General features: G+C 42.3%; 1 protein-coding gene across 1 annotated transcript in view; it reads left to right on the top strand.

The window, feature by feature from the left end:
- PLD1 (phospholipase D1) overlaps positions 1–16,488 on the top strand; it is a 208,221-nt gene that overhangs the window by 24,042 nt on the left and 167,691 nt on the right. The window lies entirely within an intron of this gene.

Genomic DNA, 16,488 nt, shown 5'->3' with positions numbered 1-16,488 from the left:
ATCATGACCTGAGCTGAAGTCGGACACTTAACCAACTGAGCCACCCAGGCGCCGCACAGGTAAGCAGTCTTGCTAATGGATGCAAACCAACCTCTGTAAATGGCCGCAGAGAATTTAAGTGCAGACAGAACCTTGGACTTGGCAGTAGAAGTATATAAATAGAACTCGAGGAAGTGAAAATGTCCTTGGTGGTGATGTGTTTTTGTGTCTGTGGAGAACCACAGATCAGCCAGTGGGTCAAAGCTATTTTTGTCCAGGACTGAATTGAGTTCTATCCTCATTTTGACAGTACTTTCCTGGGTCAGTATTGAGGAGACTTAAAAAGTTGTTTTAGAACTATTCAAAGAATGTGTAATCAGAGTTTGTTATTTTGTTCTATTTGTTGTTCTGTTGTTTTGGTTTGTTGGCTTTTGTTCATATTTGGGATGTTAATGAGAGGCAGCCTGTTGGAAAAACAGAGGCAAGCTAGCTGTTTGGTTTCCTAAGGTACTAAGTGAGTGAACTCAGCTGTATGAGTGGCCGCAAACTCCTGTGCATTAAGGGAAAGTTCATCCCTGCCACCTCCCCGGCGTGGTCAGCATGGGGGCCTGGCCTGGTTTCTCAGCAGTTGGTAAACTGATAATCCTATTTTTTTTTCAATTTTTTTTTAACAATTTATTTATTTTTGAGACAGAGAGAGACAGAGCACGAGTGGGGAAGGGCCAGAGAGAGAGGGAGACACAGAATCCTAAACAGGCTCCAGGCTCTGAGCTGCCAGCACAGAACCTGACGCAGGGCTCGAACCCATGAACTGCGAGATCATGACCTGAGCTGAAGTCGGACGCTTAACCGACTTAGCCACCCAGGCGCCCTGGTAAACTGATAATCCTGTTTCTGTCTGTCAGCCACCTCCTTACTTTCAGGGCTGTAGATCCTGCTTCTGGTCCTCACGCAGAGAAAATGCAGGTGTACTCACAAGCACAAAGCTTCCTTTTATTCTTTAGGCTGGTAGTCATAAAAATTTTAAAAATACTTTTTCTCTTTTTTTTTTAATCCAAATTAGTTCTTTTGTTATCTGAATTTCATTTGATAATGAGAGAAAAGATATTCTCTTTTCCCAAATGAGAATCCAGGCACAGTGAATTTGTTGCTTCATTGAAAGTATCTGCCCTCACCCTATATCAACCTGTTTATACTGGAACCACCACTGAGCCCCTCCCTGAAATATACACCCTACCGGGAACATCAAACACCACATCCACGACTGCCATGCCATGGACACTAAAAAGGGACAAATGTCCTTAATTTTATTTTCTGGGCATGTTGACATCAAATATAACATGTAAATATACTTTAGATTCCTTTCCTGGTACATATATTCGTAACATTCTCACTTAGGTTACTATTAGGGTTGTGAGGTTTTTCTTGGGTGCTGCATTTTGTCCTCAGTTCTTGCCGTGTGAGAGAAGCATCAGCCACTTGGAGGCAGCCAGGTATTTATTTAATGGGGGGAAAAAACCCCAATCCAGCAGGAATTGCCAAAGAAAGTAATTTGATCTTAAGAAGAAAGGGTAAAAATACTCAGTGCAGATAGACCATTTCAACATAACTAATTTGGAAAGTCCGTCTGTGTTGAACACAGATGACCATATTCTAAGGAAGGAAATTCACCAGACAGCCTAATTTACTGTATATAGAGTCAAAACCCTAGCCAGGTTCCTATTAGTAGGTACACAATCCTGCAGCCTTGGGCATGTCAGAGGGAGACCAGCAGTAGAAATGCAGACTGTGCCATGAGAATTCAACTGTGAGCTTCCCCGGGGCCAAGACCACATTTTTCTCATTCTTTGGGGTGTGCTGGGTGCCTAGATTTCTGCTGGAGACGTGCATTCGATGACTATTTGTTCAGCAAATGGCTGGATGGATGCATTGGCTGAATGTATAAGGAACAAAGAATGGGTGGACAGAGGATGGAAGATTTAAAGCAATGATAACCTATTAATGAAGGGTTTAATTAGCAGGAGACATAACCACAAAGCAATGTGTGTATTGTAAGACATATTTGCCTGGCCAGAACTTTTGCACAAGAGACCAAAATTGGTAGGGAAATTCCTATGTTACCTATTCTAGTTGAAATTTTGTCAGGCTGAGCTTTGTATTATATATGGGTTATATGTATGTATGTACTAGACTTGTTCATTTGCATTTTGAGTATGTAATCAAACATCACAGAAGCTCAAACACCATGAGTGCTTAAATTATAATTTTTATGGTACCATTCAACATAAATTTATGATTATAATGTTGCTTTGAGGCATAAGAGATTCTGAAATGCCTTTTGAATTATTAAATAATATTTAATTATGTTAAGCATTCTTTAGCGTTCTTCTTTTTAAGAAAAATTTTTTTAGTGTTCTATTTATTTTTGAGAGAGAGAGAGAGACAGCATGAGCAGGGGAGGGTCAGAGAGAGAGGGAGACACAGAATCTGAAGACAGGCTCCAGGCTCTGAGCTAGCTGTCAGCACAGAGCCTGATGCAGGGCTCTAACCCACGAACTGTGAGATCATGACCTGAGCCAAAGTCAGATGCTTAACCAACTGAGCCACCCACATACCCCTCGTTCTTCTTTACCCTGTTCCAATTCCTTGAGAATTCAAGGCCCAAGTAACTGCTTACATGGCTCAGTTGTAGTCAATCTGACCAGCTGTTTGAGATCGGCTCCAGCCTGGTTCTAGCTTCCTGAATCTTTTCTTTAGCTCTGTGGCTTCCAAAATCCACTATCATTAATTCAGCCAGGGGTGAATGAATCCTTCACTTCCACTAGAAAAAACTCCCTGGGGACTGATGAAGACCAGGATACTGTTTTATTTATGTAAGAAGTTATTATTTCTCTGTAGTTTATTGGTAGTTAGCATGTTCTTCTACTAGCAGAATGTGCCCTGAAACCGCATTATGGTCACAAGGGTCTTTGGAGGGTACAGAGCAAAGGGAGCCTGATGGCCTTAATCCTGAAGGACCATTTCCACCTTAGAAGTTCAATCCTGGAAGCATTTATTGAGTGTCTTTTGCATGTAAAGGAAAGAGAACCATAGCTGTTGAATCCTTTCTATGCAGCAGGCCTTGTGCTTGGTGCTTTTCCACATTTGATTTTAACATGCTTGTGGCACTTAAATCGCTGTGGAATACACAGGGCTGAAGGAAGCAGCCTCTATCCTTAAGGACATTCTAGACCTGTGTTGTACAGTTTGATATGGACATGTGTGGCTATCAAGCACTGGAAATATGGCCAATCCATACTGAAGCTGTTCTACCTGTAAAATGTACACTGGGTTTCTAAGATTGAGTACAAAAGAAATGTAAAATACCTCTTTAATAATTTTTGTATGGATCACATGTTGAAATGACTTAGTATTTTGGATAAATTAGGTTAATAAAATGTCATTAAGTTATTTTCACCTGTTTATTTTTACTTTGTATAAAAGCTTTGTTTATTTTGAGAGAGAGAGCGCATGAGTGTAATTGGGGGAGGGGCAGAGAGAGGGAGAGAACCCCAAGCAGCACCATGCTGTCAGCACAGAGCCTGATGCAGGGCTTGATCTCACTGAGCCACCCAGGCACCCCTCTTTTTACTTTTTAATGTGACTACTAGAAAATTTAAAGTTACATATGTAGTTCACATCTGCGACCCAAACTGTATATCTGTTGGACAGTGCTATTATATAGGTGAGGCACATACATAAATTGTTGGAACCTCATTTATGTTGGGGTAAACTTTTTGAAGAATAATTTGGCAGTAGCCCGCAATTAAAAAAAATTTGGATCTCTGAATTAACTTACCATTGATCACAGAATGCTGAGGTTAAAAATAGGCCCGCCCACCATTGTGTTGAACTTTTCCTTATTAGTCCCTCTGAAACGCTTATGTGTATCGTCAATAGCGTTTATTGATTGGTTATTATGCCAGGCACTGTGGGAAGCCTTCTGAGTCCAATACAAAGATAAATCGTGAAGAGTTCCAGATTGAAATATTAGATGATTCTCTGTAAGGGGGGAGATTGTATAGGTGCCCAACGGCTATGATACCAGATACAACTGGATAGGCACCTTTGAGGTGTGGATGCAGAGCTGTGGCAGTTCCAGGGGACTGTGGTTACCGTTTGACTTGGAGTCTGTGTTTGAGCTGGAACTTGATGTGCATGGGCAGAGACTGGGCAAGTGGAAGGGATGGTCCAGGTAGAGGGCACAGCAAGAGCAGAACGTCAGAGGTGAGGCAGGAGGCAGTTCCCATGCCTGGGACGTGATGTGTGTGCAGGGGGTTGGTAAAGGCCAGGACTTGAATAGTAGAAGGCCAGACTAGGGAATCTGGACTTTTTCCTGTAGTGCTTAAATGCCAGTGACTGTGTGGTGCCCTAAAATAGTTTCCAGAATACCCAATTAGTAGTCTGTCTAAAATTCTGAATGCCTGGGGGTGGCTGGGTGACTCAGTCAGTTAAGCATCCTATTTCAGCTTGGGTCATGATCTTATGATTTGTGAGTTTGAACCCCACATTGGGCTCTGCTCTTAGCACAGGGCCTGCTTCAGATCCTCTGCCTCCCTCTCTCTCTGCCCCTACCCCGTTCATGATCTCTCTCTCAAAAATAAACAAATATTAAAAAACCATTAAAATTCTGAATGGCTGAAATAGTGATAGCATCTTTTTTTTTTGATTTTTGAGAGTGAGGTGACAATGCTTAAATGTTTTTAAAAAAATTATTTTGAAAGAATGGCTTCAAGTTTAAGTTCTTCACATCCTTCTAATGTGGTATTTATTTTTAAAGTAGTAAGTCATTCTTTTTAGGAGTGGGAAATATAAGACAAGAATGGATGTGTTAAGACACAGGAGAATAGATTTTTCTCTCATACCTAGTTTGTTGAGATGAAAAATCATACCAACTCTTTTTTTCAAAAAAAATCTTTTAATGTTTATTTATCTTAGAAAGAGAGACCGAGTATGATTGAAGGAGGGGCAGAGAGAGAGAGGAAGACACAGAATCTGAAGCAGGCTCCATGCTCTGAGCTGTTAGCACAGAGCCCGATGCAGGGCTCAAACTCACCAACTGTGAGATCATGACCTAAGCCAAAGTCGGTTGCCCAACCCACTGAGCCGCCCAGGTGCCCCAAACCATACCACCTCTTTATCTCCTATTTCCCATTCCATTAAAATAAAGAACATTTCTTTAAACATTATATTAGAGCAAATGTGGTAAAATAGTCCCCAAGAGTCTTAGAAAGACCATATTGTACACAAATTGTCCAAGCACAGAGAATTGTAGAGGCCAGAGAACGGAAGACGCTGGAGAGGGTTACCGTTAGGAGAGTAGACATAGGACTCCGGTGTCTGAGCTCCAATCCCAGCTCCACAATCCGCCAGCTTTTCTGCTCACTTCTCATATCCCCAGATCAATGACTTTTACCTCCAGCCCTTGACTGCTACCTTTTTGCTTTCCATCAATGGCTGGTGGTCTACCTTTCCCCTTCCGCTCAACGTTTTCATCTTTGGTCTGTTGTGTTCCCTCTGCCCTCACTCTGCCTTACTCTCCTGGTGAAAATCCAGAGTTTGCACTTTGCTCCAAATAGCTGAGTGTACCTGGGAAATACACACATACAGACACACACACACACACACACACACACACACTCCGCTGATGGCATTAAACTGATCACTCTGCCCCCTTGAGTGACACTTGGCAACCCTACCACATTGCCTGGTAAATTCATTCTCTTCCTCTCCCAAGTGGCCATTTCATATCTTTGCCTCTTTGCTCAAACCTCCAACACCCCCTCCTCTTCTCTCTCTCTGCTAATTGCTTTTGCTTATTTCACTAGGAAAGTGGGAGCAGTCAGAAGAGAATCATTTCCTCTCCCCACTGCCGAGTCCTGCATTCACACATAATTCTGTCCTTCCCCCCACTCTGCCGGGGCTGAGCTGTGTGTGCTCCTGGCTGTGGTCTACCTTACCCCCAACCCACCAGGTCCCCTGCTCTTGCCCATTCGGAACTCAGCTTCTACAAGATTCTTTCCCCAGCTTCATCAATGTCCCTCTTTTCACTGGGTCATACTTTTTATTCAGAAATTCTACAGTATCTCTCTTCAGATACCCCTTTTATTATTTATTTTTTAATTTTTTTAATGTTTTATTTCTGAGAGAGAGAGAGAGAGAGCAAGCAAGTGAGTGAGAGCATGAGCAGGGGAGGGTCAGAGAGAGAGGGAGACACAGACTCTGAAATAGGCTCCAGGCTCTGAGCTGGCTGTCAGCACAGAGCCCGACGCGGGGCTTGAACCCATGAACTGTGAGATCATGACCTGAGCCGAAGTCAGACGCTTAACCGACTGAGCCACCCAGCTGCCCCTCAAATGCCCCTTTTAATCCTTTGTCTCTCACCAGCTTTCCCCCACCTCTCTGTTCCCTCTTAAAGCAAAACTCTTTTGAGTGAGTTGTCTGCTCTCACTGTCTCCATATCCTTACCTTTTACTCTCTCCCTGCCCAGCATTTCTATTATGAAGATTTTCAAACACAGAGAAAAGTTGAAAGAATCTTGAAGTGAATACCCCTATAACCACCACCTAGATTCTGCAATGAATGTTTTGTCTTATTAGTTGTAACACATACCTTTCCATCTGTCTATACCCCTATCCTTTCATCAATCCATCTTATATTTGGGTACATTTTATTTATTAAAAAAAATATATATTTAAGTAATCTCTACACCTAGTGCAGGGCTGGAACTCCCAACCCTGCGATCAAGAGTCACATGCTCCATCGACTGAGCCAGATGCCCCATGTTTGGATACATTTTATTTTATTTATTTTAATGTTTACTTATTTTTGAGAGAAAGACAGAGCATGAGCAGGGGAGGGGCAGAGAGAGAGGGAGATATGGAATCTGAAGCAGGCTGTAGGCTCTGAGCTGTCAGCACAGAGCCTGACGTGGAGCTCTGAACCCACAGATCATGATCTGAGCCACACAGGTGCCCCTGTTTCTCATTTTCTTATTGATGAATACCTGAGCTGTTTCCAGTTCAGGTTATTATGAGTAAATTTGCCATGAACAAACACAAAAGTTCTCTGTGGGTATGGGTTTTCTTTTCTCTTGACTAAACACTTAGGCATGAAATTATTGAGTTATGGGGTACATATATGTTTAGTTCTATAAGAAATGCCAGAGCTTTTTCTAAAATGGTTGTATTGTCTTACACTCATATCAATAGCATATGAGAATTCTGATGGTTGGTTCTACATTCTTGCCAGCATTTGATTTTGTCCATTCTGGTGTATATATATATGTAGTGATGTTTCATTGTGCTTTTTATTTAAATTTCTTTGATGAATATTAACATTAAACACTCTTTCATGTGCTTACTAATCATTAGTTTATCTTCCTCTGTGAAATGTCCCATCAAATCTTTTGCCCTCTTTTTCATGAATTATAATCCTTTTCCAGGTATATGATTTGCATATGTTTTCTTCCAGCCTGTGATTTACCTATTCATTTTCTTACTGGTGTCTTTTTGACAGAGAAATTTTTACCTCTGATGAAGTCTCATTTTTTTCCTTTTGTGTTTACTGCTTTCTGTGTCATATCTAAAAGCTTTATAGTTTTAGCTTTAACATTTAGGGCTGTGATCCATCTGAAATTTTTGTATATGGTGTGAGGTTGGGGGTGAGATTTATTTATTTTTGTCCTACAGGTATTTAGTTGTTTTAGCATGATTTGTTATAAATTCTTTCATTTTCTATTGGATTTCTCTGTTGATAAAGTTCAAATGAGCTTGTAAGTGTGGGTCTGTTTTGAGCTCTCTGTTCTGTTTCATTGGTCTATTTGTTGATCCCATGTCAGTGTCACACTTTTTTAAAAGATTTTTTTAAATGTTTATTTATTTTTGAGACACACACACACACACACACACACACACACACACACACACAGAGTGGGAGCAGGGGAGGGGCAGAGAGCGAGGGAGACACAGAATCCAAAGCAGGCTCCAGGTTCTCAGCTGTCAGCACAGAGCCTGATGTGGGCTTGAACTCATGAACTGTGAGATCATGACCTGAGCCAAAGTTGGATGCTTAACCAACTCAGCCATCCAGGTGCCCCAGTATCACACTGTCTTGATTACTGTAGACTCACTTGTCAAAGTCTTAAAGTCAGGTAATTTAGGTCCTCCAACTTTGGTCTTATTTTTTATGATTGCTTTGCTTATTCTAGGTCATTTGCATTTCTGTAGACATTTTAGAATCAGCCTGTCAATTTCTACAGAAAAGTGAGATGTCTGTGATTGGGATTGTTGAATCCATTAGATCAGTTTGTGAAGACCTGACAATAATATTTAATTTTTAAATCCATGAACCTGGTATATCCACTTATTTAGGTTTTTAATTTCTCTCAGCAATGTCTTGTAGTCACATTCTCATTTGAACCCACTCCATTTAGGTTTTGGGGCCAGTTCCCCTGAAACCACACTTTTCTAGTAACCAGTGACCTCCATGCTGCTGTATCTAATGGCAAGTTTAGTCGTCCTCTTCATTTCTCAGCTGCCTTTGACATAATTGATTACCCTATCCTTGAAGCATTTTGTTCACCTGGCTTCTATCTCCTCAAGCTTTCCTGGGTTTCCTCCTATCTCACTGTCTGCTCTTTTTTGGCCTCCTTTGCTGTATCCTTCTATTCTTCCTAACATTTAGATGTTAGAGGACTCTGGGCTTCAGTCCTTAGACTTCTGTGCTTTACTCATTCTCAGTTAAATGGTATAAATGTTATTTAAAGCCAACTGACTCCCAATTTGATATCTCAGTTCAGAATCCCAGACTTACAGATGCAAACCCCAGAGCTATGTATACAACTCCCTACTGATCCTCATTTGGGTATCTAAAAGGTATATCAAACAAACTTAATCCATGCAAAATGGAGCTCTTAGTTTGCCCCTGAAATGTATCGCTCCTCTTTACTCTCCATTACCCACTGTGTTGCCAGCTCAACAACTGGACTTTTCTTCCTCTTGTTCCTATGCCAGTCTTAGAGTTTTCCTGGACACCTCTTTTTCCTTTACACCCCACACAGAAGACCGACAACCCACACCAGAAAATGCTCTTGGCTGTATCTTCACAATATACCTTAGATCTCTCTATGCAGCCATCCTTCTCGTCCAAGCCACCAACATCTCCCCACCGGCTTACTGCAGGATTCTCCTTAGTAATCTTCTTTGTCTCAGTCTTTTCTTTAGCCACACAGCTGGAGTAATGTTTTAAAATATCACAGCATTTCACTCCCCTGATTAAAACTTTTCAGGGCTTCCCCATTGTATTTAGGGGGGAAAATTGTGCAGTGGTTTACAGAGCCTTATGTGATCAGACCTCCCTGTTTGCTCTCTGACTTCATTCTCTTCTGTTGCTCTTTCTTTCACAGCACTCTGACTACAGTGGCCTTTCTGTTGTTCTTAAACACTCCAAGCTTGTTTTGACTTCAGGGCCTCTGCTGTTTCAGTTTCTTCTGCCTAGAATCTTTTCCTCAGATAATTCCATGGCTTGTCACCTTACTCCATTCAGATCTCTGCTTAAGTGTAATTTCACCGGAGAGGCTTTTTCTGACTACCTAAGGAGTGTGCCACCTACCTCATCACTCTCCAGTCCCTTACTCTGTTTGGTTTTCTTCTTAGCACTTAGCATTGTCTGGTTTGATATTTATTTGTTGATGGTCTTTCTCTCCTAGTAGAATACAGCTCCCTGAGGATATGGGATTTCTTCTTGGAATCATTAATGCTGTTAGCTATGCCTGTCATATGATAGGTGCTCCATAAATATAGGTTGAATGGATGACTGTGGGCAACTTAAGCTTGCTGGTTCCATTTTCTTCATTTGAGAAATGTGGAAAATAATGGTATCTACCTCATAGGGCAGATGTGAATGTCAAATTAAATATTGGATGTAGTAAGATAGTATCAGGATAGTGTTGGCTGTTATTATAATTACTATTTAATAATCTAAATGACTTAAGTCTCCTAATCGATCAACAAATAGATATGAATGCCATATAAGGCAGTATTAATCTGCCTTATATGTACTAATTTGCCATTATACAATGGTTGATTTTAGAGGTATAACCTATGATCCAGTTATTGATCACTTAGTTGGAGAAAATAGCTATCACCACATGAAATGCTAAATGCCATATGATATTTAAATAACCAAACCAGACAATAGAAATGTCATCAGGCATGATTAGTTTTCTAATTAATTTGCTGCTGATCGTTCTAGGTGATTAAGTAAGAACAATGTGGTTTTTGTTGTTGTTGTTGTTGTTGTTTTTCCTAAACCAGGATGATCTGAGAAGGTTTTATGGAGGACATGGGTTTGGGCTGCCCCAGGAAGAGCTGGACAGGATTGTAATCTTTTGTTGGTCATCAAGGGGAAGGGCATCACAGGTGTGGCAATGGCACGAAGCCAAAGGGGAGGAAGAATATAGGGGGTTTGAAAAATTGAATGACCCATTGTGACTGGTGGAAGAAGTCTAATGAAGAAGCTGTTTGAGAGCAATGCAAAGAAAAGAGGGCGGGAACAAAAGCAAGTGGCTTGAGGCTACAGCCGCTGTACAGGGTACAGGAGTCCTTCCTTCCTAAGATTGGGGAAGCTAGGCAGGAAGTGCGTATGGGTGGCTAGGAAAGAAGGTAACCTATCAGGGGCTTGTTGCTGCCAGATTCAGTCCCTCCTCCCCCTGCAGTGCAGGTGGCCAGGGAGTTACCCTCTGCGGCTCTCACCATGGATGGCTGTGCTTAGTCCACGTGTCCATGCACAGGTGGCAGCGGGAGGGCTCCATTCTTCCGTTCCGGGGTCTGGAAACCAATTTTGAACTGTCTTTTTTACTCACAAGAATTTCCATTCTGGTTTTTAGGTGATGTGAGTAGAAGGCAAGTGACCATTTTTATTATGGCTCCTTATTGAAGAAAGAAAGAATAGGGAACTTAGAAATTAAAGGCCCATCAATAAACATAATAGTTTATGTTTTTAAAAAAATGTTTATTTTTGAGAGCAAGAGAGAGACAGTGTAAGCAGGGGAGGGGCAGAGAGAGAGAGGGAAACAGAATCTAAACACAGAATCTGAGCTGTCAACACAGAGCCCGACATCAGGCTCAACCCATGGACCACGAGATTATGACCCGAGCTGAAGTCTGACGCTTAACTGACTGAGCCACCAGGTGCCCCGTAATAATTTATGTTTTAACATGCATGTTAAGAATAACTTGTTTTTCAAAAGATCATATTATATTGGCCATATAAAGCCACATTTTTAAAAGGAAACACATGCATTGTATGAGAAGGGCCAAGTCATCTGTGAATTGATCACGTTATTAAGAAAATAAAGATAGGTTATTTAATCAACTAGGAGAGAAAATCTGCTTTACTGATATAATTTTGCGTAAATTGCAGTAACCATGAAGGGTGTTTGTACCCACACCTTAAGTTTCTTATTACCATATTTTAGAGCAATTTGTGGCAGTTAAGGAAATGGCCCTATAAAAGTAAAAGAAGGAAAATACATAAAATATAGACCTGAGCACGACAGATGCTGCAGAATAGGGAATGGATGTGAAGACAGTAGCGATGTTGTTGTTAATGCAGCCCTGGCAACACGCGTCACAGATTAAATAATGAACGCCAGTTAGTGGGCCCAGCGAAGAGGGAACAGAGAGGGTATTGTTTCGGCTTGCCTATCTAATTTCAAACTAATTGCTTAAGTATAAGCTTCTGTTCTGGTTATAGCCAAAGGAAAATCGAATGGTTGAAATATTATAAATTTTGTCACTCACCCTGGATCACCAATCAGAACTGAATACAAGAGCTTTGAGCAAAGAATTCAAATCAGTTGTTACCCTTGCCTGCAGATGGAGGCCTGGGGAGAAGCAGGATCCACTCAGTCGGCTCTGTAGTCGCTATTCTTCCTCTCTGGATCGGGTTCTAGCTGATTTGATACAAGGGATGGACTCTCGCACACTCTTCTGTGCTCAGGACTGTGGCCCCCATAGAGCAGGTGGTGGATTCCANATGCAAAAGCAATTCTCTGACACAAATGAAAGAATGACTATTTTTATATACTATTTTTAGGGTGTGGGGTTGGTGGAGGAAAGAGCACAGCAAGTCAGAGGTCCCGGGTTGAATCCTGGGTCATCTCATACCAGGGCCCCCCTTTTCTGAATTCCTTTTCAAAATATCTTCCTGTGGTTTTTTTCTTTTTCTCCTTAAATTGGATAGATGTTCTTTACTTTTGCATGTGTGTGCCATGGGACACCTTTGACATTCTAGTGAAGTTAATGAATCCCTTTTCAGGGTAAAGTTTAAGGCATCAAATGTCTAAACTTAAAAGCATAAAATTTGAATGCAGAGGATTACAAAGGAAGCCAAGGATACAATAGAAATACAGTTATCTGTAGACCAAAAAATCTGTAGCATTGTCATATACATCCTTTCCTAATGCATTCCATACCAAGAACTGGTGGCAGGTCTAGAAATTACTATAATTTTGAAGTAGCGATGAGTGGAAATGTTACTATGAGGTATTTGCAATAACTGTAATGTGATAGGAAGATATTTTTGATTTCTACTTGTGATAGGTCACAGCTATGGCAAATTCTAGCGTGGATTGTTGCCTACATTAGTAAAAGAAGGAAACCCTCAATTTCAGTTGGAGATTAGTAAAAATTAGTATGAAAATTTCCCCCACCTACATCCTGAATTCTGTTCGAGATCCTCCGAAACCCCTTGCCTTAAAACTTCACCCTGGGGGTGCCTGGGGGGCTCAGTTGGTGAAGCAACCAACTTTGGCTCAGGTCATGATCTCCCGGTTCTTGAGTTCAAGCCCTGCATCCGACTTTCTGCTGTCAGCACAGAACCTGGAGCCTGCTTCACATCCTCTGTTCCCCTCTCTCTGCCCACCTCCACTTCTCAAAAATGAACATTAAAAAAAAAACAAACCCAAATCCTTCACCCTTTACTCTTGTGGCAGGTGCTCTTGGGGGCAGACCCAGTGCGCCCTCTTGTCGCCCTCCATCTGCAGCTGTCTGTTCTCTGCGGTGCCTCCTAGATGTGCACCTCAGCCTCCCAGCTCCCAACTCCTGGGCTCGTCCGTGCCCCCTTCACTCCCCTGCTCCTCCTCCTGGGTTCCCAGCTCTCTGTATGGCCATGACAACCAGCACCTGGCTCAGGCCCCGGACCTGACCTGAGCAAGGGAACTGGCAAGCACCGCTGCTGCCTGTGTTACTGCCCCAGCCTCCTTGGGGAAGCTTGGGGAAGTGTTAACTTACACATTTGAAAGCACCTGTCTGCTCTTCCCTTAACCTGGAGTGTCTTCTTAGTTTCTACCTCCCAGCCCCCACAAGACTTCACTCCTTACTTTATCTTTCCAATGCACACATCTGGTCACTTTCTGGTTTAAACTTTTTTTTTTTTTTTTAAGGATTTTTTAAATGTTTGTTATTTTGAGAGAGAGAGTGCGCACGTGCAGAGGAGGGGCAGAGAGAGGGAGACAGAGGTTCCAAAGCAGGCTCCACACTGACTGCAGAGAGTGCAGTGAGGGGCAGCAGAGAGCCTGTTGTCGGGCTTGAACTCAAGACCAGCGAAATCATGACCTGAGATGAAGTCAAAGCTTAACGACTGAAGCACCCAGTCGCCCTATGGTTTAAACTCTCTTGGTGTCTCTGCCTCTCTGATATGACATGAGAGGGCTCTTGTGTCCCTTGCAGCATTTTCTTTCTTTAAAAATTTTTTTTAAAATGTTTTATTTATTTCTGAGAGAGAGAGAGAGAGAGAGAGAGAGAGAGAGAGAGAGACAGTGTGAGCAGGGGAGGGTCAGAGAGAGAGGGAGATATAGAATCAGAAGCAGGCTCCAGGCTCTGACCTAGCTGTCAGCACAGAGCCCGACGCGGGGTTCAAACCCACAAACCATGAAATCATGACCTGAGCCAAAGTCAGAGACTTAACTGACTGAGTCACCCAGGCGCCCCCCTTGCAGCATTTTCTTCTGCTCCCTGTGGTCCCTTCAATGGCCTGCTCCCATTTCCCCCTTTTCTTCGGAAGCCTGAATGGGTACTTTCTGCCTGGGGATCCCTTACCTGCCATTTAGCCTTCCTTTCTAGGTTCTGTGGCTGCTTCACTGCAAGGCCTTGCCCAGTCTGCACCATCAAGAGCACTGTCTAGAAAGCATTTCTCCTCTCCCATCTCTCCCCCTCCCTTGCAGCTGACCAGAGTCTGGCATGGTTTCCCAAGTGGCATGCACTTGAGAGGACAGAATTAATAAACTATGTGGTTAGGAGCACTTCAGAGCCAGACTGCTTGGGTTCCAATCCCACCTCCACCAAGGGCAAGGTACTTACCTTTTAGGTTCCTCAGGTTTCCCATCTGTAAGGCTGGTATAAGAAGACCATGGTGTGGGGGGAGAAAACAGACAGTGAATAAGATTTAAATGAGTTAATACTTGTAAAGCAGTTTAGAACCATGCCTACCTTGTAGGCAGAACTTAACTATTAGCTATTAGCTTTAGTTTCAGTGATGTGGCTTGGGCTTATTTAGAAGTCCTCTCCTACTGGGGGTGCCTGAGTGCCTCAGTTGGTTGAGTGTCTGACTCTCGATTTTGGCTCAGGTCATGATCCTAGGGTCATGGGATTGAGCCCCACATCGGGCTCTGTGCTGAGAATGGAGCCTGCTTGAGATTCTCTTTCTCCCTCTTCTCCTCCTCTCCCTTGCTCACGCACTTTATCTCTCTCTAAAATACATTAAAAATTAAAAATAATCACATCCTACCATACTTTTTTTTTTTCTGGGTTTTTATTACTCTAGTGTAATTTGAACACAAGGATTTATTCTTCATCTCCATTGAGTTTGATATTGTACATTGATTTTGGCAGAAATATTTTATATGAGACAAAAGGAAATATATTTTTTTAATGTTTTATTTATTTCTAGGAGAGAGAGAGAGACAGCGTGAGCAGGGGAGGGTCAGAGAGAGAGGGAGTCACAGACTGAAACAGGCTCCAGGCTCTGAGCTGGCAGTCAGCACAGAGCCCGACGCGGGGCTCGAACCCAAGAACTGCGAGATCATGACCTGAGCTGAAGTCGGACGCTTAACCGACTGAGCCACCCAGGCGCCCTGGTAAACTGATAATCCTGTTTCTTTTTTTTTTTTTTAATTTTTTTAATGTTTTTATTTATTTCTAGGAGAGAGAGAGACAGCGTGAGCAGGGGAGGGTCAGAGAGAGAGGGAGTCACAGACTGAAACAGGCTCCAGGCTCTGAGCTGGCAGTCAGCACAGAGCCCGACGCGGGGCTCGAACCCACGAACCGCGAGATCACGACCTAAGGGAAAGCCGGACGTTTAACCGACTAAGCCACCCAGGCGCCCCCAAAAGGAAATGTTTTTGACTGTTAGGAAAAATCTTAGGGATATAGCCTTTTAATAGAGTGACGGCCACTGTCCCACCAGTACACAGCTGGTTAAGTTGGGGGTGTATCCATATTTCTTACATTTTCAGACATTATGTTGATGGCATTTTTCTTGCAGCTTTTTGGGTAAAGGAGAGATCAACATTATATATCAGAGGATTTTTCTGGGAATGTAAATCATTGTATATATTTGCAAACCAGAACTACCAAAGAGATGCTTTTGAGTGTAATCACTTTTTTTTTTTTTTTTGCATGGGTATTTTCATATCTTCAAGAAATATTCTGGTCTCGTGTGTGTGTGGGAACTTTCCTTGACCCTTACTGCACAGTTATATTGTATGTGACATCAACGTACCCTTATACCATATCCTTTTCTGCCTTTTTTTGTTTTTCTTGCAGCATCAAAGTCGCATTTCCCCTGAAATTTAATCGTTCCAGGCTTTCCTAGGTTTTGCCACCAGGTGGGGTTCTGGCTCCTTTTTAAGGCAAGGGCTGCTCTTCTAGAGGCCAGTTTTCTCAACAAGGTGATGGTCTTGACCCCCACATTCTAAAGAGACTCCAGGAGAGACTGTTGACCTCATCCGGGAGTGGGTGGGGCGCGCTGGTGGGCCATGTGTGAGGTCTCAGGGGGTCTCCAGGTCTTTTCTGCCTGATCTTGTGTTTATATGCTAACGGCTTATGTTGCACTGGTTTTGAGACTTGATTTTACCAGCAATACATATATAAATCTGTTTAGCAGCAAATGAATCCAGGGTTCCTCGGAATATCTGGTCCGATATTATGGCTTAGAAGAAACAATAGAATTAGAGAATCTTGACCATTATGTTAAGTAGGTTTTTTGTGTTTTGTTTTGTTTTTTAAAATCAAGTTGAAGTCATGGAAGCAAGAGTAATGGCTTGCTGAAACTGTTCTTGGAGTTGAAAACTAGGGATAAACTATGTATATGGTACTGTGAACACGTTATGTTAAAAAGAAGAGTGTGGACTTTCATTATTTCTTGAGCAATGTGCTGGAACATTATGGACTGTTTGGAGATAGAAAT

The sequence above is a fragment of the Crocuta crocuta genome, unplaced genomic scaffold (genome assembly GCF_008692635.1).
Source record: "Crocuta crocuta isolate KB4526 unplaced genomic scaffold, BGI_CrCroc_1.0 scaffold433, whole genome shotgun sequence".
NCBI classification, from domain to species: domain Eukaryota; kingdom Metazoa; phylum Chordata; class Mammalia; order Carnivora; family Hyaenidae; genus Crocuta; species Crocuta crocuta.
This window is presented reverse-complemented; position numbering and strand designations above follow the sequence as displayed.